We start from the raw sequence: 23,302 nt of genomic DNA, 5'->3' as shown, positions 1-23,302 counted from the left end.
TGTTGCGTCACGCTTAGGATGGGCGGGCCCAGGCTAGAGAATATCACCCTTGTGGATTCACCATGCAGTGTGCCTTCTTTTATGGGGCTCTAGAAGAGCCTAAGCCTCCAGAACCTGTCTGGATTAAGCTACATGGTCCCTTGGCTGATGGGATGAGCACACTGATGGGTCGAGTACCTCATGAGAGTAGAGCACCCGTGCCTTTGGAGTTCACAGGCTTTTCAGGTACATTTATGAGGTATTAAAGAAGGAGGACCCCCATAAAAATGTTTGGGAGGGAGCTATCACGTCTGAGGCTGATGCAATGGCAGCAGAGGAGGCCATTGCTCCAGAGCTCCTCCCAGCGGCCAACACAGTGACAGTAGAGGAGACAGTTGCTCCTGAGCTCCTCCTTGAAGCCATCGCTTCAGAGCCAGTCCCACAGCCCATCCCACAGTCAATCCCAGAGCCAGCACCTGGACCAGAGCCAGCACCTGAACCAGAACCACAGCCAAAGCTAGAACCAGGACAAGAGCCGAAGCCTGCATCAGAGCCAGAGCTAGAACCAAAGCAAGAGCCAGAGCCTTCATCAGAGCCAGAGCCAGCAACTGAACCAGAGCCAGAGATAAAACCAGTGCAAGAGCTGGAGCCTGCGTCAGAGCCAGAGTCAGAGCTAGAGCTAGCATAACAGCCAGAGCCTGCATCAGAGCCAGTGCCTGAACCAGAACCAGAGTCAGAGCTAGTGCAAGTGCCAGAGTCTGCGTCAGAGCCAGAGCCAGCGCCTGAACCAGAGCAGAAGCCAGAGCACTGCTAGAGTAAGAGCCAGAGCCAGCACCAGAGCCAGAACCAGAGCCTGAGCAAGAATCAGAGCCAAAGCCAGTGCCTGAACCAGAGTCACTGGTAGAGCAAGAGCCAAAGTCGGAACCAGAGCTAGAGCCACAGCCAGCAACCAAACCAGAGCCAGAGCTAGGACCAGTGTAAGAGTCAGCGCCAGTGCAAGAGTCTGTGCCAGAACCAGCACCAGAATCAGGGCCAGTGCCTAAGTCAGTGCCAGCACCTGAGCCAGTGCCAGAACCAAAGTCAGAACCAGTGCCAGCTCCAGCGCAAGAGCCAGTGCCAGAACCAGTGCCAGAGCCAGAGCAGAAATACTGAGATTAAAGCTTAGAAGAACCAGATACCAAAAGACAGGACATCAGCATTACAACATTAGGAAGTTAGAGGATCCCCAAATGAAGACTGCGTTTACTTTACAACTGAAGAATAAGTTCCAAGTGCTGGTTGATATTGAAGATCATTCCCAATCAGATACAGATGAAATTAATAGGAAGTGGATGCAAGTCAGAACAGCATTCTCCAAAAGTAGTGAGGCTCGCTTAGGTTTCAAACAGCACAAGAAGAAAGAATGGATAATGCCAACCACCTGGCAGGCTATAGAAAATTGAACAGCACTAAAGAAGAAAGTCCACAAGTCAAGGTCTGGAAGACTATAAGAAAGATAGCACCAATATAGGGAATCTGAACGGATTGTCAAGAAAATGACCAGAGCAGACATGCATGGACAACCTTGCAAAAGAGGCAGAGAAAGCAGCCAGTAATGGGCAGCAAGGCAAAGTATGCAGGATCACCAGAACTATATGTGGCAAGTACAGAGGAACTACAGATGCTCCTGTTAAAGACAAGCAAGGGAGACTACGAACATCAGAAAGAGAGCAAGATGCTTGATAGGCAGAACACATCAGTGAAATCCTTAACAGACCACTACCGCCAATAGAAGTTGATATACAGGAAGCTGAGGAAGACATGGATATTATCACCACCCCACCTGAGAAGGAATAAATTATTGCTGCTATAAAATCCCTTAAGAGGAGGAATGCTCCCGGACATGACAACCAAAATGGAGAGCTATTCAAGACCAATCCTGAGCTAGCTGCAAAGATTCTCCACCCACTTTTACAGCCATTTGGGAGGAAAAGAAGATACCAAACAAATGGGCCAAGGGCATCATTGTGAAGATACCGAAGAAGGGAGCACTTAATAATTGCAACAACTGATGCAGGATCACCCTCCTATCCATTACAAGCAAGATCCTTACAAAGATCATCATATAGAGAATCTCTGATGCATTGGATGAGCAGTTAAAGAGAGAGTAGGCAGGCTTCTACAAAGGTTGTGTCGACCAAATATTCACCTTGCACAATATCATAGAGCAGTGTACAGAATGGCAGAGACAGCTGTACATCAACTTTGTGGATTTTGAGAAAGCCTTTGACAGTATCCATCAAAACAGCTTTTGGCATACACTTCATGCATATGGCATCCTCCAACAGATAATTCTACTCATCAAGAGTTTCTACAGCAACTTCACTTGTGCAGTGGGAAACAGTGACAACACTTCTGAAGGGCAATTCCATGTAAATGTCAACCTCACCATGCAAAAATAAAGCAACATGTAATACATCAAAACCACTCCCAGAGATCTCACCTAGGCCTGTATTTTACAGATGTGAATAAGTTGAACCAATTTGTAACCAATCTAATATGTCACTGTCAGTCTTTCTTTCTTATAATGTAAAACCCAAGCTAAAATCAACTTTGATCATGTACAATTCTATATTATTGCCACAAGCCACAGAAATGTATGCTAAAATCCACAAAACAGCAAAACAATAGCCATCCTAAATATTATTTAAGAACTTTGATAGTTTTAGCTGATATTTAGGGAGTTTTTCAAAGGGTTATGGTGGTTAAATTGCTGATTTTCTAAACATATGCCATGTCTATTTCAGACGCGTCACATCCATAACGGAATTTCGTCACATCCATAACGCTGACTTTTCCTTCCGAAACTCTGCATGAAGTACAAAATATTTTAAACAAAGATTTTTTTAATATTCACCTTGGACCCCTCTATCAAATGGATATCTCCATTTCGACATTAGGTTTACAATTTCACAGAGTTTGATAAAAATGTACAGTCACCCAAGAAAAGTGATACTTTTTCTGTCACATCCATAACGCATCTTTTATTGGCATTTTCTGGCATGCCCTAGATGTACTATGGGAATTGTTCTTGTTCTATCACTTCTCCAGTATGGTACAGCCTTAAAATATGCAACACCTGTTTAAATACTGGGAGACAATAAAACATGCACTGGGTCATTTGTTGCCATTTTGAGTTCAAGTGTCACGTCCATAACGCTGGAATTGCTCTGAAGTTAAAACAGGAGCCAGACAGGGATGCATCATGTCAGTATTACTCTTCAACCTGACCATCAAATGGGTAATGCGACACACCACTGAAGACCAACCAAGAGACATAAGGTGGAGCCTCTTTACCACCCTGGTGGACCTCAACTTTGCAGATGATCTAGCCCTTCTTTCCCATACACACCAGCACATGTAAGAAAAAACATCTCATCTCAGCACATATGCTAAGCAAGTGGGATTGAAGATCAGCCAAAAGAAAACATAAGTCATGACACACAACATCCCAAACCCTTCACCAGTCCAAGTAGACAGAGTAGATTTACAAGCAACAGCGGAGTTTACCTACCTAGGCAGCATTGTCAGGCATAATGGAGGGGCAGGTAGTGATATTAAAAGCCAGAAACGCCTTTGTAATGTTGAATAACGTATGGAGGTCACCAATATAGCACCAATACCAAGCTAAGATTGTACAAGAGCTGTGTTCTATCTACACTTCTATATGGTTCAGAATGCTGGAGAATGACTGAGTATAACATTTCCAAACTCTCAGCATTCCACACCAAGAATTTCCGTTTAATTCTATGCATTTTCTGGCCAAGAACCATCTCTAACCAAGAACTATTCACTCACTGTAATCAGGACAGCATGGAAACCATCATTATATGAAGGTGATGGAGATGGATCGGACACATCCTTCAAAGACAGCAAGAGAACATCACACATACTGCTCTACACTAAACACCAGAAGGATGGCATAAGAGAGGGTGACCCAAGAACACTTGGCAATGCACGGTAGAGTCAGAAATGAAGACCCTGAACCACACTTGGGGCACAGTACAGAAATTGGCCCAGGACAGGCAGAAGTGGTCATCCGTTGTTTCTGCCCTACATGTCAGCAGGCATAATGGGCAGTAAGTAAGTAAGTTTAAAAAGCCTTAAATTTGTTACTTTTGCTATTTTTTATCATATTTTCTTTCTTTCCAGATCTGATGTTCTCTTGTATGCTCCATATTCCTTGAATTTTAGACTTTTCTGAATGTTTGAGGAGTAATTAGCAATTGATGACCATGTGACCTTATTCTCAGTGCCCTATGGCACTAAGAATTATGGGGAAAAGCACAGATGAACAGGAATTAAGTTTTCATCCTGCATTTCATCCAGCATGCATTTGTACAGAACATTGCCTGGAAAACACAATAATACTGTGAAGAAAGTCTGTCCTGTGGTGTATCAGAGGAAGGTTCCTGATGGAAAGCAGACAGTGGGTGGAGTTAGAAAGCTTTGAAGGAGTCAAGGAAACTGATGGGTTGTGACACACACACACACACACACACACACACACACACACACACACACACACACACACAAGCGTTTCCTTCCCAGACTGTGAAAAGTTCTGAGAAGACGTCTATGTTCTCATGCCAAACCAAAGTGGGAAAGTAGATGGGAGAGTGAATATAAATCTTCAGAACAAAAAGAGAACAAACTCCTGTGTGTGTGTGTGTGGGGGGGGGGGGGGGGGGGCACACAGAACAGTTTATGAAAATGGATCCTTACATGCTCTGGAGCAGGAGTCTGATGTCTTTACCAGGCCTTCCTGGTTTCAATACACCTCATTGTGTATGTGTGTGTGTGTGCGTGTTATGCTAATTCAGCATGCCTTCCCAGGTTTTCCTCATACAGGGAACCTCATAAACAGATCTCACACACACACCTAATGAAACTTGAATTGGGGGCAAGGGACTATTCTTTGGAATATGGCACTTCTTATTCACTCGATCATTAATCATGACCATTCATCATTCATCCTCACACATACACATAGACACACACACACACACAAACACACATTCACACACACACATGATTGCTAATCTACACCCTCATCTATAGCCTCATTGAAAACCACCATCTACAGCCTCATCAAAAACCACCATGTACAGCCTCACATACATCCTCATCTATAACCACCTCTATAGCATCCTCTACAGGCTCATCTACAACCACAATCTGCAGTGCCATGTACAAACTCAACTTCAGCCACATGTACAGCTTCATCTACAATCTCATCTATAAAATCATCCATGACCACCATATATAGCCTCTTCTTCAGCCAATTATACAACCTCATCTACAGCCTCATCTACAGCCTCATCTACAACAACCATCTACAGCCTCATCTACAACCTCATCTACAGCGTCACTTACAGCCTCATCTACAACCTCATCTACAACCATCTACAGCCTCATCTACAGCGTCACTTACAGCCTCATCTACAACCTCATCTACAACCATCTACAGCCTCATCTACAGCAACCACTTATAGCCTCATTTACAACCTCATCGACAGCCTCATTTAGAACAACCATCAACAGCTGCATCTACAACCTCATCTAGAGCCTCATATACAACCCTATTTTTAGCCTCAATCTGCAGCCTCAATCTGCAGCCTCAATCTACAGCATCATCTAAAACCTCATTGACAACCAACTTCTACAAACTCATCCACAGCCGCATCTACAGCCTTATCTACAACCTAATCTAACTTTATCTAAAATGTCATGTACAACCTTCATCTACAACCACCATCTACAGCCTCATCTACAGTCTCATTTACAGCGGCCATCTCCAGCCCCATATATAGTCTCCATCTTCAACAGCCTCCACCTACAGCTTCCTTTAACATTTTCCACCAATGCCAATTGACCTACAAATTGTGTAAGAATGAAGAAAAAGAGCTTGTTCAAGGTTGAGCTGTTGCTATTTGATATCATTTTATTTTGAAGTTCTGGGCATTTGTAATGAAATACACACACACACACACACACACACACACACACACACACACACACACACACACACAGTGCTAGTCTCTGAGGGAATACAAGCAAAGTTGTACACAGAGAGTGAGAGGTTAATGTATTAGATCTCTTTTCATCTGATGAATGACCATTTACTAAAGCATGACAGGAGGGTACACACACACACACACACACACACACACACACACACAGAATATAAAAAGCCACTTAGCCACATTTATTTAGCTCTTCAGACCTCTCAGAATCTCTTACACACACACACACACACACACACACATTGTGTTGCCCAGTATCTGGGCGTGTGCTAGAATTAAATATTCAAATTGTGATAACTGCCCAGACTTTTATCACGGTTTATGTTATCACAGTACAGTAACACAAGTGTCATGAAACTTCACTGTTATCTATAACATTGTGTGAATGTTATTCCATGACACCAATCACTCCAAATAAATGTTGGTACATTGACATTAATTAATCTCATCTCATCTAATTATCTCTAGCCGCTTTATCCTGTTCTACAGGGTCACAGGCAAGCCCAGCTGACTACGGGCGAAAGGCGGAGAAGTCGCCAGGTCATCACAGGGCTGACAACATTAATCAATTACAAGCAAAAATAATTTATACAAATAAGAAGCCATGTTAGAGAAATACACAACATGACATCACCTCCACCATGATTACAGCATTGTGTGCTGAATATCGCGGTATATCGATGAACCGTCACTTTAACACTTTAAGAGAATTTCATTAAACAGAATCCCAAAAGGGCGGCACGGTGGTGTAGTGGTTAGCGCTGTCGCCTCACAGCAAGAAGGTCCGGGTTCGAGCCCCGTGGCCGACGAGGGCCTTTCTGTGCGGAGTTTGCATGTTCTCCCCGTGTCCGCGTGGGTTTCCTCCGGGTGCTCCGGTTTCCCCCACAGTCCAAAGACATGCAGGTTAGGTTAACTGGTGACTCTAAATTGACCATAGGTGTGAATGTGAGTGTGAATGGTTGTCTGTGTCTAATGCCGCTTTTCCACTACAAACGCGGCTGAGTCGGGCTGAGCCGTGCCGTGCTGAGTCGAGCTGAGCGGGGCTGTTGGAGTTGCATTTCGACTACAACCGCGCTGAACCGTGCTGGCTGGAAGTGGGTGGACACATTGGGTGGAGTTAGCGAAAGTGGGTGGACGTCAGGTGATGTCGTTAAGCAGTGCAAACAGTGACATCAGTGAGCTTTTAAGCGGTAGTCTCATGACCCGGATAGTAAACAATAAACATGGAGGACATGGAGTCGTTAGTGTTGCTGGTCTTGGTGCTGTGGCTTGTTGTCACCGACAACGCGGACAGATACTGGCAAGAGCGTATAGATGAGGCGAGGCGCATAAGGCTTCAGAAATTCTTGTAATTATTCTTCTTCCGGGTTTGCGGTGTTTACAGATCCCAGTGCGCTCGCAGGGCGTGTGTGGGCATGTGAGGACACTCCTCCTCACCAATCAGTGCACAGGGGAGTGTCTGCTCACGCCCCCAGCCTCACTCGGCTCAGTTTGGCTCGCTTCAGCCCTACTCCAAAATGGTGCGAGTTTTAGGGGCTAAGCAGGGCTGGAGCGAGCTGAGTCGTGCTGGTTTTTGGTAGTCGAAACGCGAGCCGTGTCGGGCTGAAGTGAGCTGAAGCGAGCTGAAGTGAGCTGAAAAAGGGTAGTGGAAAAGGGCCATATGTGTCAGCCCTGTGATGACCTGGCGACTTGTCCAGGGTGTACCCCGCCTTTCGCCCGTAGTCAGCTGGGATAGGCTCCAGCTTGCCTGCAACCCTGTAGAACAGGATAAAGCGGCTAGAGATAATGAGATGAGATGAGACAGAATTGAATGAAAACTGACAAAATTATACACAATAAACAAGATTTTGTATCCAAACATCTTTCCTCTATGTTTCTGACAGTCTAATAGCAGGAGGACAGAGAGCCAGAAGGATACTGTAATAAACAACACAAGCAAATCTAATATTACCATAGCTGGATAAAGTACAATCTGAGACAAAAGAATAATTAAATCTGGCAAAATATGGAGAAATTTTGCAATTTAAAAAAAGCACACACACACACACACACACACACACACACCCGTCAGAAAGCCTAACGGTTTACCAGAGAATCCAGTCAGCACGCGGACTTTAAAGCGCGCGAACAAATGCTCTCCCGCTCTAATAACCGCCTCAGGAGATACAAACATCGACCATTTACACACCGAGACCGCCGAGCTCAGCTGATCTGGAGAAAACACACATGTCATTTTTATATAAACATCCTTCAGTGCTTCTGTCACACAGTCTTACCAGGACTTTAAAACCTGCCAAAAACAGACTCGTGCTCTAATTACCTCCTCAGGCGATTCAAACACTATACAATTTACACACCATTTTCTCTGTCCGAGCTGACAAAATATGTGTAGAATAAAATAGTTTTATTATTTTTAAAATAAACATCATTCGGTATTTCTCTTCGATTTCCCAACGGCTGAGCTGAGAATCATTTAACCAGCACGCGACTTTAAAGCGCGCCAAAATGAAGCGCTCGCGTGCTCGAACAAACACGAATAAACTCGGCCTGTCCTGAAGTCTGAACGGAACCCCGGGGTGTCGGAGAGGGAAATAACTGAGGAAACCCATCACCGGTCCGAACATATAAAGCCGTTTTATTGGTGTTTCCGTTACTTACCTCAAGAAGTCTCGTGCTCACTAATTATACAGGCACAGCCTCAGGGAACTGAAAGCAAAGAAAGAAAAAAGTATTTCTTAAGCCGTAAGAGAAATGACGGCGTGAGTAACGGGTGATGACGGGGCAGTTAACGGAGGGATGCAGAAACGAGTCGCACGCGCGTGTTGTAGAAGACTGTGTGTGTGTGCGTGTGTGTGCAGTCAGGGGAGCACGAGGGAAACCGTCTCTGTGTGTGTGTGTGTGTGGGCGCGCGCACGCGAATGACTTACCGCACGCCACACACTGATATAAACCATGTCGCGAGTTAATTAAACATTCGGAAGCGCTCGGCTTTTTCCGCCGAAAATCTCCTCCTGTCCCGGAGTTCGATCGCCTCATTAAATATTCACTTACTATGCAAATAGACTCCTTTACGACCCACCCATAACGCTCGAGCCTAAATAAAAAACCTGGGCTATTATGAATACGCGCGTGCTTTCCTGATGCAGAGGAAATGAGAAAACGCTCGCGCGTCTGAGGCTTGCTTGCCGTGTGTGTGTGTGTGTGTGTGTGTGTGTGTGTGTGTTTCCTATATAAAGATTAGGCCGGGAGTTTGATCTAATCGCGTCTCGGTGAAATGGAAGTTTTCACATACCACGAACATTTCGCACGCAATACAAGCCGAGAGAGGACTCCGTGCACGCCGCGCGTGCGGGGAGAAGTAGCTTAATGTAAAACAGTCGGTAAATGACTATATATATTTCACTCAGGCCCGTTTCAAGCTATTTGGGGGCCCTAGGCAAAGGGGGATCTGGGGCCCATAATTATCCCCCCCTCGACGAAAGGCCTTATGGCCGCCTACCCACTGAAGACTTAATAAATAAACATCACACATATTGTAATCGGGCGGCACGGTGGTGTAGTGGTTAGCGCTGTCGCCTCACAGCAAGAAGGTCCTGGGTTCGAGCCCCGGGGCCGGCGAGGGCCTTTCTGTGTGGAGTTTGCATGGTGTCCGCGTGGGTTTCCTCCGGGTGCTCCGGTTTCCCCCCACAGTCCAAAGACATGCAGGTTAGGTTAACTGGTGACTCTAAATTGACCGTGAATGTGAGTGTGAATGGTTGTCTGTGTCTATGTGTCAGCCCTGTGATGACCTGGCGACTTGTCCAGGGTGTACCCCGCCTTTCGCCCGTAGTCAGCTGGGATAGGCTCCAGCTCGCCTGCGACCCTGTAGAAGGATAAAGCAGCTAGAGATAATGAGATGAGATGAGACATATTGTAATCATTCTTACGATTTTTACTTAATTAATGAACTCTTTACATTATTATAAATAATTATCAAACCCAATTAAACACAAGAATAGACAAAATACACACACACACACACATATATAACTACCATTAACGTAAGCTAGCTACCAAATTTGCTTGTCGACCCGCTTGATATTAATGAGTGTGTACATTCTCACTTACCAGTGTCTTGTTTTTTTTCTGTCTTCCTCTTCCCTTTTCTTCTTTCTCTTCTGGCTCCCTGAGGGGTAATTTCGCTTCATATTTGATTTTTTTTTTTGCCGCGGAACTCTGCAACCACTTGACTGGATGGAGATGGGCATTGAGGGGTTGACAAGAGACTGTCATTGCACTTTTCGGCCAAAGCATGTAGGGAGGCGCTGTTGTGCATTATGGGGCCCCCCGTGGAACTAGAGTATTTCAACAAGTGTCATTAGGCGCTGCGCTGCCGCGCTCAAAAAGTTGTCATTGCTATTGAATACATAACCAGTTGTTTGGCAGCGGGGCCCTTCGAGGGCTGGGGCCCTAGGCAATTGCCAAGTCTGCCTACCTTGTTGCAACGGGTCTGATTTCACTAATATCCCATGTGGGCCCTCTGTGTTAGCTTGTGTATGGGACCTACAGCAGATTTGCCATTTGGGGCCACATGTCGGTTTTCTGTGGGCAACTCACAGTGGGGGCGGCATGGTGGTGTAGTGGTTAGCGCTGTCGCCTCACAGCAAGAAGGTCCGGGTTCGAGCCCTGTGGCCGATGAGGGCCTTTCTGTGCGGAGTTTGCATGTTCTCCCCGTGTCCGTGTGGGTTTCCTCCGGGTGCCCGGTTTCCTCCACAGTCCAAAGACATGCAGCTTAGGTTAACTGGTGACTAAATTGAGCGTAGGTGTGAATGTGAGTGTGAATGGTTGTCTGTGTCTATGTGTCAGCCCTGTGATGACCTGGCGACTTGTCCAGGGTGTACCCCACCTTTCGCCCGTAGTCAGCTGGGATAGGCTCCAGCTTGCCTGCGACCCTGTAGAACAGGATAAAGCAGCTAGAGATAATGAGATGAGATGAACTCACAGTGGTCTTGCCCACAGAAAACCCGCATGGGGCCCTTAGAATAATTCTAAGCCAACTCTATCACATGACCTAAACTAACAGGAATTCTATGAATTTTTTTTTAGAAATTATCTACACTGTTAAAAATTTACTGTAAAATTTACAGTAACAAAAAACCCTACTGTAAATTGTGGAACAGTATGTTACTGTAATTTTTACACTACTGCAAGATGTTACTGTAAATTTTTAACAGTGTAGACACAGACAACCATTCACACTCACATTCACACCTATGGTCAATTTAGAGTCACCAATTAACCTAACCTGCATGTCTTTGGACTGTGGGGGAAATCGGAGCACCCGGAGGAAACCCACGCGGACAACATGCAAACTCCGCACAGAAAGGCCCTCGCCAGCCACGGGGCTCAAACCCGGACCTTCTTGCTGTGAGGTGACAGCGCTAAACTACACCACCGTGCCTCCCTGAGGCTAATGTTTAGGCCTAAAAACCAACGTTAGATTGTGTCTGTATACTTGTAGAATTGATGCAGATGTTGCCGACTTATGCACACGTTGAAAAATACCAGTCATAAAAACAAATCAGTATGAGTTTAACATCCAGTAAAGCTTATTATATTTAGAGGCAACTTGCAAAAGAGCTTGCTTCCTGCTCCCTTACCAGATTCACGGCAGTGGGTGAGTGGGTTGCATCAGCATCCGTCCACTCGCTTCGTGCTTAGCGCCAAAAAATTCCCAGAAACCTTCACGCATTACTGTAGCAATACACTGTACTGTATAAACATAGCCACCTACAGTTACTGTATATGCGTCACACAGTATCTTACTGTAAAATAATATGGTGCTATACTGTAAGTTTTACAGCAATTGTTTACAGTGTAACTTACCAGAAGTATATTCCTTTTTCATAAAATGTGTGTATAAAATGAGTATACACATTTTATACTATAGTATACTTGCCTCACAGTGAGAAGGTTCTGGGTTCAAGCTGATGGGGGCCTTTCTGTGTGGAGTTTGTATGTTATCCCCGTGTTTGCGTGGGTTTCCTCTGGGTGCTCCCGTTTCCCCCACAGTTCAAAGACATACAGTTAGGTTAACATGGGGTGAAGTGCCCTTGAGCAAGGCACTCAACCCTCAACTACTTCCCAGACGCTGTAATATACCGTAGCTGCCCACTGCTCTGGATATGTGTGTGTGTGCTCATTGCTCACTTATGTGTGTGTGTGTGTGTGTGTGTGTGTGTGTGTGTGTGTGTGTGTGTGTGCGTGTTCACTGCTTCAGATGGGTTAAATGCAGAGGACGAATTTCACTGTGCTTGAGTGTGCATGAGACAAATAAAGGCCTCTTCTTCTTCTACTTCTTCTTCTTCTTCTTCTTCTTCTTTTATTACCCTTTTGCCACCTTTCCTGTTATATAATGTTTAAAATCTGGTGTCTCATTTTTGTTAAAAATCCAAACCTTGTTTATATTACTTATTTAGCTATATTTCATTTAAAAATGCAGTGAGATGGTACAAACAGAAATAATTGAGATTTGCTAATCTTCCCTAATATACAGTGCTCAGTGTAAATGAGTACACCCCCATTGAAAAGTAATGTTTTAAACAATATCTCAATGAACACAAACAATTTCCAAAATGTTGACAAGACAAAGTTTAATATAACATCTGTTTAACTTATAACGTGAAAGTAAGGTTAATAATATAACTTAGATTACACATTTTTTTCAGTTTTACTCAAATTAGGGTGGTGCAAAAATGAGTACACCCCACAACAAAAATTACTACATCTAGTACTTTGTATGGCCTCCATGATTTTTAATGACAGCACCAAGTCTTCTAGGCATGGAATGAACAAGTTGGGGACATTTTGCAACATCAATCTTTTTCCATTCTTCAACAATGACCTCTTTTAGTGACTGGATGCTGGATGGAGAGTGATGCTCAACTTGTCTCTGCAGAATTCCCCATAGGTGTTTGATTGGGTTCAGATCAGGAGACATACTTGGCCACTGAATCACTTTCACCCTGTTTTTCTTCAGAAATCCAACAGTGGCCTTAGATGTGTGTTTAGTCATGTTGGAAAAGTGCACAATGACCAAGGGCATGGAGTGATGGTAGCATCTTCTCTTTCAGTATAGAGTAATACATCTGTGAATTCATGATGCCATCAATGAAATGCAGCTCCCCAACACCAGCAGCACTCATGCAGCCCCACATAAGGACACTGCCACCACCATGTTTTACTTTGCGACACCATACAGTTTTGAACCCATCAGTTCCAAAAACATTTATCTTTCATTTATCATTCCAGAGTATAGAGTCCCAGTAGTCTTCATCTTTGTCAGCATGGGCCCTGGCAAACTCTAGGCGGGTTTTTTTGTGCCTGGGCTTTAGGAGAGGCTTCTTTCGTGGACGGCATCCATGCATGCCATTCCTCTGCAGTGTATGCCGTATTGTGTCACGGGAAATAGTCACCCCAGTTTGGCTTTCTACTTCTTTAGATAACTGCAGTGAACTTGCATGCCGATTTTCTTCAACGCTTCTCATCAGAAGACGCTCCTGTCAAGGTGTTAACTTCCATGGACGACCTGGACGTCTCTGTGAGATGGTTGCAGTTCCATCTTTCTTAAATTTTTGTACCACATTTGCTACAGTATTCTGACTGATAAGTAAAGCTTTGCTGATCTTCTTGTAGCCTTCACCTTTGTGGTGGAAAGGAATTATTTTCTTTGGGGAATTCTGAAGAGACAAGTTGAGCATCACTCTCCATCCAGCATCCAGTCACTAAAAGTGGTCATTGTTGAAGAATGGAAAAAGATTGATGTTGCAAAATGTCCCCAACTTGTTCATTCCATGCCTAGAAGACTTGGTGCTGTCATTAAAAATCATGGAGGCCATACAAAGCACTAGATGTAGTAGTTTTTGTTGTGGGGTGTACTCATTTTTGCACCGCCCTAATTTGAGTAAAACTGAAAAATGTGTAATCTAAGTTATATTATTAACCTTACTTTCATGTTATAAGTTAAACAGATGTTATATTAAACTTTGTCTTGTCAACATTTTGGAAATTGTTTGTGTTCATTGAGATATTGTTTAAAATGTTCCTTTACAAAGGGGGTGTACTCATTTAAGCTGAGCACTGTAGCTAATATAGCATCTCAGCAAGATGTCTAGCTATGCATGTCATAGCGTCCCAACATGTTAACTCACAGGTTAACTCATGCTAACATGCTGATTTTTCCTTTATATCATGTGGACAAATTCAGGAGGATGAGGAAATTTGTTATGTCAAAAGTCACTACAACCTTAGTTGAGCATTTATTATCCAATACTAAATATTTATCATTTTAATATAAACTCAGGACATAAACAAAACATAACCTTCTACAGATTGTCTACTCAAAATTACTTCAAACAATTCGCCAAATTTATGAAGGTCACCAATTTCCCCTCAGACAGAGGACACACCCCCTCTGTGCAAATCTAATTAAAAGATTAAATATTCACAGTTGGATGTTTTCCATCTATACAATATGATGAACTGTATTTCAGACATGCTAGTCATTCTGGAGGGGAAAAACTATTTTTAGGATAAAATGAGTGATTTTTGGATGCAAGCCAAGTGTCACATTTATAACAGCAGTAAATTTTCTGACCAAATTCACCCTGAAATGCAAAGAATTACTTTAGCAAAATATTGCATGCTTGTCATGCATGACCAGCTGGACTTTAATTTCCTACACGGGCCTCAAAAGCAGAACAACAGGCCACTGGTGTGTGTGTGTGTGTGTGTGTGTGTGTGAGAGAGAGAGAGAGGAGAGAGAGAGAGAGAGAGAGAGAGAGAGAGAATCTTTCTGATGGATTGTCCTCACTCCAGCTTTGTTACAGGGACAATGGTTTTGTGTGTGTGTGTGTGTGTGTGTGTGTGTGTGAGGAATGAAATAATGATGAAGGATGGACAGTTGGCCATTGTCCATCTTCAGAAAAGGGGTGTGGTGTGAGCGAGAGGGTGTGGTTTAGTGTCAAAAAGGGCAGATGTGTCCTGTCGCACTCCTTAATATTCTGATGTCATCCCTCACCACTCCTCCCCCTCTGAGTGCATTTACAGAATTACAGTGATATCATCCTCTACTGAGCTCTCTCTCTCTCTCTCTCTCTCTCTCTGCTTAGATAAATAAATGAGATGTTTATTTATTCATTTCTGAAACTTTAATTCAGCTTTCAAATGTTTCTTTATTTCTTACCCCAAAATGTTATTATACTTTTACATTTATTTTATTCTATGTTTACATCATAGATTAAATTCTACATGACAAAATATTATTTGTGCACAATACCTTTTACAACTTTAGATTCAAGTTGTCTTTAGTGTTCATCCATATAGATAGATAGATAGATAGATAGATAGATAGATAGATAGATAGATAGATAGATATCCTACAGATTTAATCTCATGATTTAAACATATTATAAAATATCATCAGAGGTGGGAATTAATGAAATAGAAAATACTTTGTTTCTGTACTGAAGTAGAGGTTTCAGGTATCAGTACTTTACTTGAGTATTTATTTTTCTGACAAATTTTTACTTTTAACCACTACATCTTAACACAAATATTTATACTTGTACTCCTTATGTTTTCAAATCAGGTTTGTCACTATTGTTTTAATGCATTTGAGAGGAATTATCGATTATTTTTCATCATTGTGTGCCTTCCCAACATCAAGGCCAGTTTCAATCTAAATGGATGGGACAATAACACATACAGTAGAAAAGGCAACACTGATTACACCCACCCAATCTGCCAACCCTGACTCTGAATCAAAATATGAGGCTAATAACGTAAGGATAGCTATAAGTTACCGTTATATATAGCTGGGTTGTTGCGGTTAGCACACTGTACATAGCTAATCAATATCGACTACACAGACAAGTGGATAATTTATTTGTCACAAAATACTTGGCAATTAGATAATAAAATACTCCTAGATTTTGGAACAGCTTACCTTCATGCAGTAGGTCAGCTGACTGTAGCCATTTTTTAAAGTCTCATTCAAAAACACATTTTAAACATTCAGCATTAGATGTTCTTAGCTCTTAATTGGTTTCTTTATGTTTTTACAATTTTATCTATTTACTCTCTTACATTTCTATCTTTATATCTCAGTTTTTTCTTTTCCTTTATTTGAATGTAATATGTCATTTGTAATTTGCTTGTTTCTTATTTTGTTTCTTAAAGTTTTTATTTTTTATTCACATTTTATTTTACTATTTTAATTCTCTTACTTGTTTGTTTTTCTTTTTACAAACCCCATTTGAAGAAAAGTCAGGATATTTTACAAAATGCAATAAAAACAATCTGTGATTTGTTAATTCACATGAACCTTTATTTAACTGACAAAAATACAAAGATCTTCAATAGTTTTACTGACCAACTTAATTGCATTTGGGAAATATAAACAAAGTTAGAATTTGATGGCTACAACACACTCAAAAAAGTTGGGTTAAAGGCATTATTACCATTGTATTACATCACCTTTCCTTTTTAATCATATGGGATCTGATTATACTAATTGTTGCAGTTTTGCAATTGGAATTTTTGTGCATTTTTACTGGATACAAGACTTCAGCTGCTCAACAGTCAAGCTCATGCACTCTGTGTTTATGAAGCCACACAGTTGTAGCCCATGCAGAATGAGGCCTGGTGTTGTCCTACTAAAATAAGCATGAATGTCCCAGGAGGAGACATCACTTTGATGGCAACATTGTTAGGGTTTTGCTGGGATTCGAACCTGGTTCGTTGGTGGGATGATCCAGCAAACCCCCACTAGGCCACCAGGGGAATGACTCAAATGCAGAGGCATGAGGCAGAAGTAGAAAAAGTAACAAAAGGTTTATTTATACTATGTACACTATATACAATCCAGGGCAAAACAAAAAAAAAAACAAAAACAAAGAGTATAATTCAAAAAGAAAAAGGCAAAAATGCAAAAGCTCAGAAGATCCACAAAACACAGTACAAAGGAAACTGGAGATAAACATAACAGCACAAAGACTCCGTGACAAGAGGACTGAACTCAGGGGTATAAATACACAAACTAATTAAGGACACAGGTGAAGATAATTAGGACTAACAGGCAATTAACAAAAACACAAAACACAGGAACAGTGGCGGCCTCTAGAGGCCAAAATAAACATGACATGAAAAGGAAATAACAGCGGCCTCTAGAGGCCAAAACAGTCCTAGTCCTAACAGGACCCCCTCCTCTAGGAGCGTCTCCTGACGTTCCCAGGGCGATCCGGATGGGCCGAATGGAAGTCCCGACACAGTTCTTTATCTAGGACATCCCGAGCAGGAACCCAGCAGCGCTCCTCAGGACCATAGCCCTCCCAGTCCACCAGATATTGCAACCCGCCGCGGACCCGGCGGGAGTCAAGCAGGTGATTCACAGTGAACACAGTCTGCCCCTGGAAGATGCGGGGGGGTGGGGGGTTCCTAGGGGCAGGGGCATACGTAGACGTCAGTACGGGCCGCAACAGGAAAACATGGAAAGTGGGGTTGATCCTCAGAGTCCGGGGCAACTGGAGCCGGTAGGAGACAGGGTTCACCCTGCGCACCACCTTGAAGGGGCCAATGTAGCGAGGAGCAAGCTTGCGGTTCTCCACCCGCAGCGGAAGGTCCTTAGTGGACAGCCAAACCCGCTGCCCAGGGCGGAAAGTGTGTGCAGGTCTTCTATGGCGGTTGGCCTGAGTCTGGTTGGTTCTGGAGGTCTGTATGAGGGTCTTCCTGACCTTGCTCCAGGTCTTGTGACACCGTCTCACATATTGGTTGACCGAGGGCACCCCCGTGTCCTCCTCCTGGTCCGGGAACAGAGGTGGCTGGAACCCGAATTGGCACTGGAATGGCGACAGCTTGGTGGCCGATGACTGCAGGGTGTTGTGGGCGTACTCTGCCCATGGCAGCCAGGTGCTCCACGATGTCGGGTTATCCATAGCCAGGCCTCGCAGGGTGGTTTCCAGGTCCTGGTTGAGCCTCCCCGTCTGACCATTGGACTGTGGGTGAAACCCAGAGGAGAGGCTGGCAGTGGCTCCGATGACCTTGCAGAACCCATGCCACACTCGGGAGGAGAACTGGGGCCCTCGGTCTGAGACGATGTCCTGTGGAAGACCAAAGACTTGGAAGACATGATTAAATATAAGTTTCGCTGTTTCAAGAGTAGAGGGGAGTTTGCACAGAGGTATGAAGCGGCAGGCCTTGGAGAATCTGTCAACAATGACCAAAATGACCATGTTACCTTGTGACTCAGGGAGACCCGTGATGAAGTCGACTGCCACGTGGGACCAGGGACGCCGGGGAATGGTCAGAGGATGCAGGAGACCCTGGGGATGCTGTCGTGGGTTCTTGGTTCTGGTGCAAACCTCACAGGACAGGACAAATGACCTTACTTCCTGCTCCATGTTAGGCCACCAGAAGCGTCTTTTCAGGAAGTCCAGGGTCCTCCGAGCTCCCGGGTGGGCGGTGAGAGGGGAAGAGTGACCCCACTGGAGAACCTTGGCCCGGGCTTGATGTGGGACGTACAAGAGGCCCGGTGGCCCCGTCCCAGGACCGGGGTCCTGGCGTTGGGCTCGTCGAACAGCCTCCTCAATACCCCAGCGGACAGGGGCCACAATCCGGGACACCGGGATAATAGGCCCGACTTCATTCTCCCTGTTAGTGGCAGAGAACAGCCTGGACAGTGCGTCAGGTTTGGTGTTCTTGGAGCCGGGACGGTACGAGAGGGTGAAGTCAAACCGACTGAAAAACAGGGCCCACCTAGCCTGTCGAGGGTTCAGTCTCTTGGCTTGCTGGAGGTACTCCAGGTTCTTGTGGTCAGTCCAAACCAGGAATGGATGTTGCGCTCCCTCCAGCCAGTGCCTCCACTCCTCAAGGGCCAGTTTGACCGCTAACAGTTCTCGATCCCCCACATCGTACCGGGACTCCGCAGGACTCAGGCGGTGGGAGAAGTAAGCGCAGGGGTGCAGCTTTCCTTCCGAACGTTGAGAGAGTACCGCGCCGACACCACTGTCCGAGGCGTCCACCTCCACAATGAATGGTTGGGAGGTGTCCGGGAGGACCAGAATGGGTGCCGTGCAGAAGCGGGCCTTGAGGTCTTTGAACGCCTTTTCTGCCTGAGGAGACCAGCCATAAGATCCACCTGTCCCTTTGGTGAGGTCTGACATGGGTGCTGCCACAGAACTGAAGTTCCTGATGAACTTGCGGTAGAAGTTAGCGAATCCTAAGAACCGCTGAACCTCCTTAACGGACTTGGGAGTAGGCCAGTCCCGGACAGCCAGGGTCTTGGCAGGGTCCATTTGGAGTTGGCCTGTCCGTACAATAAATCCCAGAAAGGAGACCTCGGGAACATGAAATTCGCATTTCTGGGCCTTGGCGAACAGATTGTTCTGTAGCAGCCTCTGGAGAACCTGGCGGACATGGTGGCGGTGCTCCTGCACGGTCTTGGAAAAGATAAGGATGTCGTCGAGGTAGACAAAGACGTACAGGTTAATCATGTCCCTTAAGACGTCGTTGATTAGGGCCTGAATAACAGCTGGTGCGTTGGTGAGTCCGAAGGGCATCACCTGGTATTCGTAGTGCCCAGACGGGGTGTTAAAGGCAGTCTTCCACTCGTCTCCCTGTCGGATACGGATGAGGTGGTATGCGTTCCGTAGGTCCAACTTGGTGAAGACGGTGGCGCCTTGGAGCAGGTCGAAAGCAGTGGACATCAGCGGAAGGGGATATTGGTTGCGCACAGTGATCTTGTTCAGGCCCCTGTAGTCAATACATGGTCGAAGCCCCCCATCCTTCTTGCCGACAAAGAAGAAGCCGGCACCAGCAGGTGAGGTGGAGGGTCGAATGAACCCAGAGACCAGGGCGTCTTTGAGGTATTCCTCCATAGCCTTGCGTTCTGGCTGAGAGAGGGAAAACAGTCTGCCACGAGGAGGGGTAGTCCCAGGGAGCAAGTCGATGGCACAGTCGTAGGCCCGGTGCGGAGGAAGAACGGCGGCCCTGCTCTTGCTGAATACCTCCTTGAGATCCCAGTACTCTGTGGGAACTTGAGATAACTCGGTGAGATCAGGGGGCTCGGCAGGAGACACAGGAGAGCTAGAGAGCAAACAAGAGGCATGGCATGCAGGGCCCCATTCCACAACCTGGCTTGTTACCCAGTCTATGCGAGGGTTGTGGCGAGTAAGCCAAGGAAGGCCTAGAATAACTGGGAACTCAGGTGAAGGAATCAGGTGCAGGGATATTTCTTCCTTGTGACCTTGAGACTGGAGGAAGACTGGAGAAGTAACTTGAGTGACTCTTCCATCACCTAATGCTTGGCCATCGAGGGCAGACACAGACAGAGGGACTTCAAGAGGTGCAGTAGGTATATTGATGCTTTGGGCGAAGTGAATATCCATAAAGTTCCCAGCCGCCCCTGAGTCTATCAAAGCTTGACAAGAGTGGACAGACTCACCCCAGGAGATGGAGACCGGGATGTAGATTCCTTGGCCAGGGAGTCCGGGAGAGAGGGTAGGCCCCGTCACAACCCTCCCTCGGCTGGACGGGGCGGTCCTTTTCCCAAGAGTTCGGGACATGATGCTCGGAAGTGACCAGGCTTGCCACAGTAGATGCAGCACTTGTCCCTCCTTCTGCGCTCCCTCTCAGATGCGGAGAGGCGAGTACGACCCACTTGCATGGGTTCTGGACAGTCACTGAAGGAGGTAGACGGTCTCCAGGTAGAGGTAGGGAGGCTGGGGGGGCTCAAGGCTTGGTGGCGTTCTCTCATCCTGTTGTCCAGACGAATAGCATGTGAGATGAGGGTTTCGAGGTCACTTGGGCATCCAATAGAGGCCAGACCGTCCTTGATGGGGTCAGACAGACCATGGTGGAAGGCTGACACCAGGGCAGTCTCGTTCCATCCACTTACTGCTGCGAGTGTTCGGAACGAGATGGCGTAATCTGCGACGCTTCCTCCTTGCCGGATGGACATGAGCTTTCGGGCTGCGTCGGTACTGATGTCTGCCTGATCGAAGACCCGAAGTATCTCTTCAGAAAACAGCTGGAAATCAAAGCACTCAGGTCCCTGTCTTTGCCAGATAGCAGTAGCCCAGGCTCGCGCCTTACCAGCTAATAAGGTGATCACAAAGGCAATCTTGCGGCGATCCGTAGTGTAGGTGGTAGGCTGAAGCTCAAAGGTGAGTTGACACTGGGTAAGGAACTCTCGGCACTCACTGTGCTTGCCGTCATACCTCTGTGGTGCAGGAAGGCTGGGTTTGCGAGGTGAAGAAGGCAGCATGGCAGGAGGCACTGGAGCAGGAGTGGGAGCTGGATCAGGAGCAGGAACTGGATCAGGAGCAGGAGATGCAGGCAGAGATGTCAGCTGTGCCAGGGTTTTCCCAATTTGCTGAAGCAGTTCCTCGTGGCGAGCAAGGGCCTCACATTGGCTGGTGAGCGTATGTCCATGAGCATCCATGGTTGCTCCGAAGCGTGTCAAAGCTGCCATAATTCCCTGAAGGTTGGCCGGGTAGACAGTTGAAGCAGCCTCTGCTGAGTCGGTCATGACGGAGTCTTTCTGTTAGGGTTTTGCTGGGATTCGAACCTGGTTCGTTGGTGTGATGATCCAGCAAACCCCCACTAGGCCACCAGGGGAATGACTCAAATGCAGAGGCGTGAGGCGGAAGTAGAAAAAGTAACAAAAGGTTTATTTATACTATGTACACTATATACAATCCAGGGCAAAACAAAAAAAACAAAAACAAAGAGTATAATTCAAAAAGAAAAAGGCAAAAATGCAAAAGCTCAGAAGATCCACAAAACACAGTACAAAGGAAACTGGAGATAAACATAACAGCACAAAGACTCCGTGACAAGAGGACTGAACTCAGGGGTATAAATACACAAACTAATTAAGGACACAGGTGAAGATAATTAGGACTAACAGGCAATTAACAAAAACACAAAACACAGGAACAGTGGCGGCCTCTAGAGGCCAAAATAAACATGACACGAAAAGGAAATAACAGCGGCCTCTAGAGGCCAAAACAGTCCTAGTCCTAACAAACATATGTCTCTCTAAAATTCCAATATATGCCTCCGTGTCAATGGTACTTTCACACACGTGCAACTCACCCATGCTGTGGGCCCTGATGCTCCTCATACCATCACAGATGCTGGCCTTCACCTTTTTCTGATAACAAACTAGATGGTCATGTTCACCTTTGGCACGCAGAACCCAAAATCCTGTTTTCCTGAAAACAAGCTGAAATGTGGACTCATCTGACCACAGTATATGTTTCCACTGCCTTTTGGTCCCTCTGAGATGAATTCAGACCCAGAGAAATCAGTCACATTTCTACATAGAACTGGTGAATGGCTTTCTCTTTGTGTAAGTTTCAGTTTCAGGTTGTGTTTCTGGATGCAGCAGTGGACTGTGTTCAGTGACAATGGTTTTCAGAAGTACTCCCAATCCCATGTGGCTATATTTGTCACATTAGCATGACAGTTTCTCAGGCAGTGCCACCCAAGGGCTTGAAGGTCACACACATTCAACAGTGGTTTCTGACCTTGCCCTTTATGTACTGAGATGTCTCTGAATTACCTGAATCTTTTCACAATATTATGCACTGTAGATTTTGAAAAACCTAAATTCTCTCCAATCTTGCATTGAGAAATGTTGTTTTTGAATTGACTAACAATTCTCTCATGAATTTTGGCACAAAGGGGTGAGCCACGACCCATCCTTGCTTGCAAAGACTGAGCCTTTGGTGCATGCTCCTTTTATACCCAATCATATTATTGTCAGATCGCAGGCACTTACAGATGCAAATGCAGAGGAGAGCGGGTGCAATGCAAACTACAGACAAAGCCAAAATGTGAGTCAGAAATTGTAGTCAGGAAACAGGCCTGGGTCGATCAATTTGCGAACAGTGCAGCATAGGGCATATGAGAAGACGAAGTCGAATGAGATCAGGAACAGAGGTCATTAACAGGAAGTCAGTAGATAAACAGAAGGCTTGGTAAAACCAGGTATGGGCTACAGAATAATACTTTGCAGCTGGAGAGAGTGTTTGCTGAGCTTATATAGGGTTGGTGATTGTGCAGTAATTGGCTGCAGGTGAAGTGATTAGAATTCCGGTAATGGGGGGGCGCTGTGGTTCTTGGGAAGTGTAGTCCTGAGCGGCCATGTTTGGAGGCTGCTCCGAACTCAGATTTTCAGTGTTGTTACTGACAGAACCCCCCTTCCCTTTCCTTGG

At 45.3% G+C, this 23,302-nt stretch overlaps 1 protein-coding gene across 3 annotated transcripts in view; it reads right to left on the bottom strand.

The window, feature by feature from the left end:
• The window catches only part of LOC132900195 (endothelin-converting enzyme-like 1), a 154,414-nt gene extending 145,438 nt beyond the window's left edge, over positions 1-8,976 (bottom strand). For all 3 annotated transcript variants that reach the window (XM_060942228.1, XM_060942226.1, XM_060942227.1), the window contains exon 1: positions 8,703-8,976. The gene's annotated coding sequence lies outside the window, so the exon portion shown is untranslated. The remainder of the gene's footprint in view (positions 1-8,702) is intronic.
• Between the last annotated feature and the right edge of the window lie 14,326 nt (positions 8,977-23,302).

This window comes from Neoarius graeffei, chromosome 16 (assembly GCF_027579695.1).
Source record: "Neoarius graeffei isolate fNeoGra1 chromosome 16, fNeoGra1.pri, whole genome shotgun sequence".
Lineage (NCBI taxonomy): Eukaryota > Metazoa > Chordata > Actinopteri > Siluriformes > Ariidae > Neoarius > Neoarius graeffei.
This window is presented reverse-complemented; position numbering and strand designations above follow the sequence as displayed.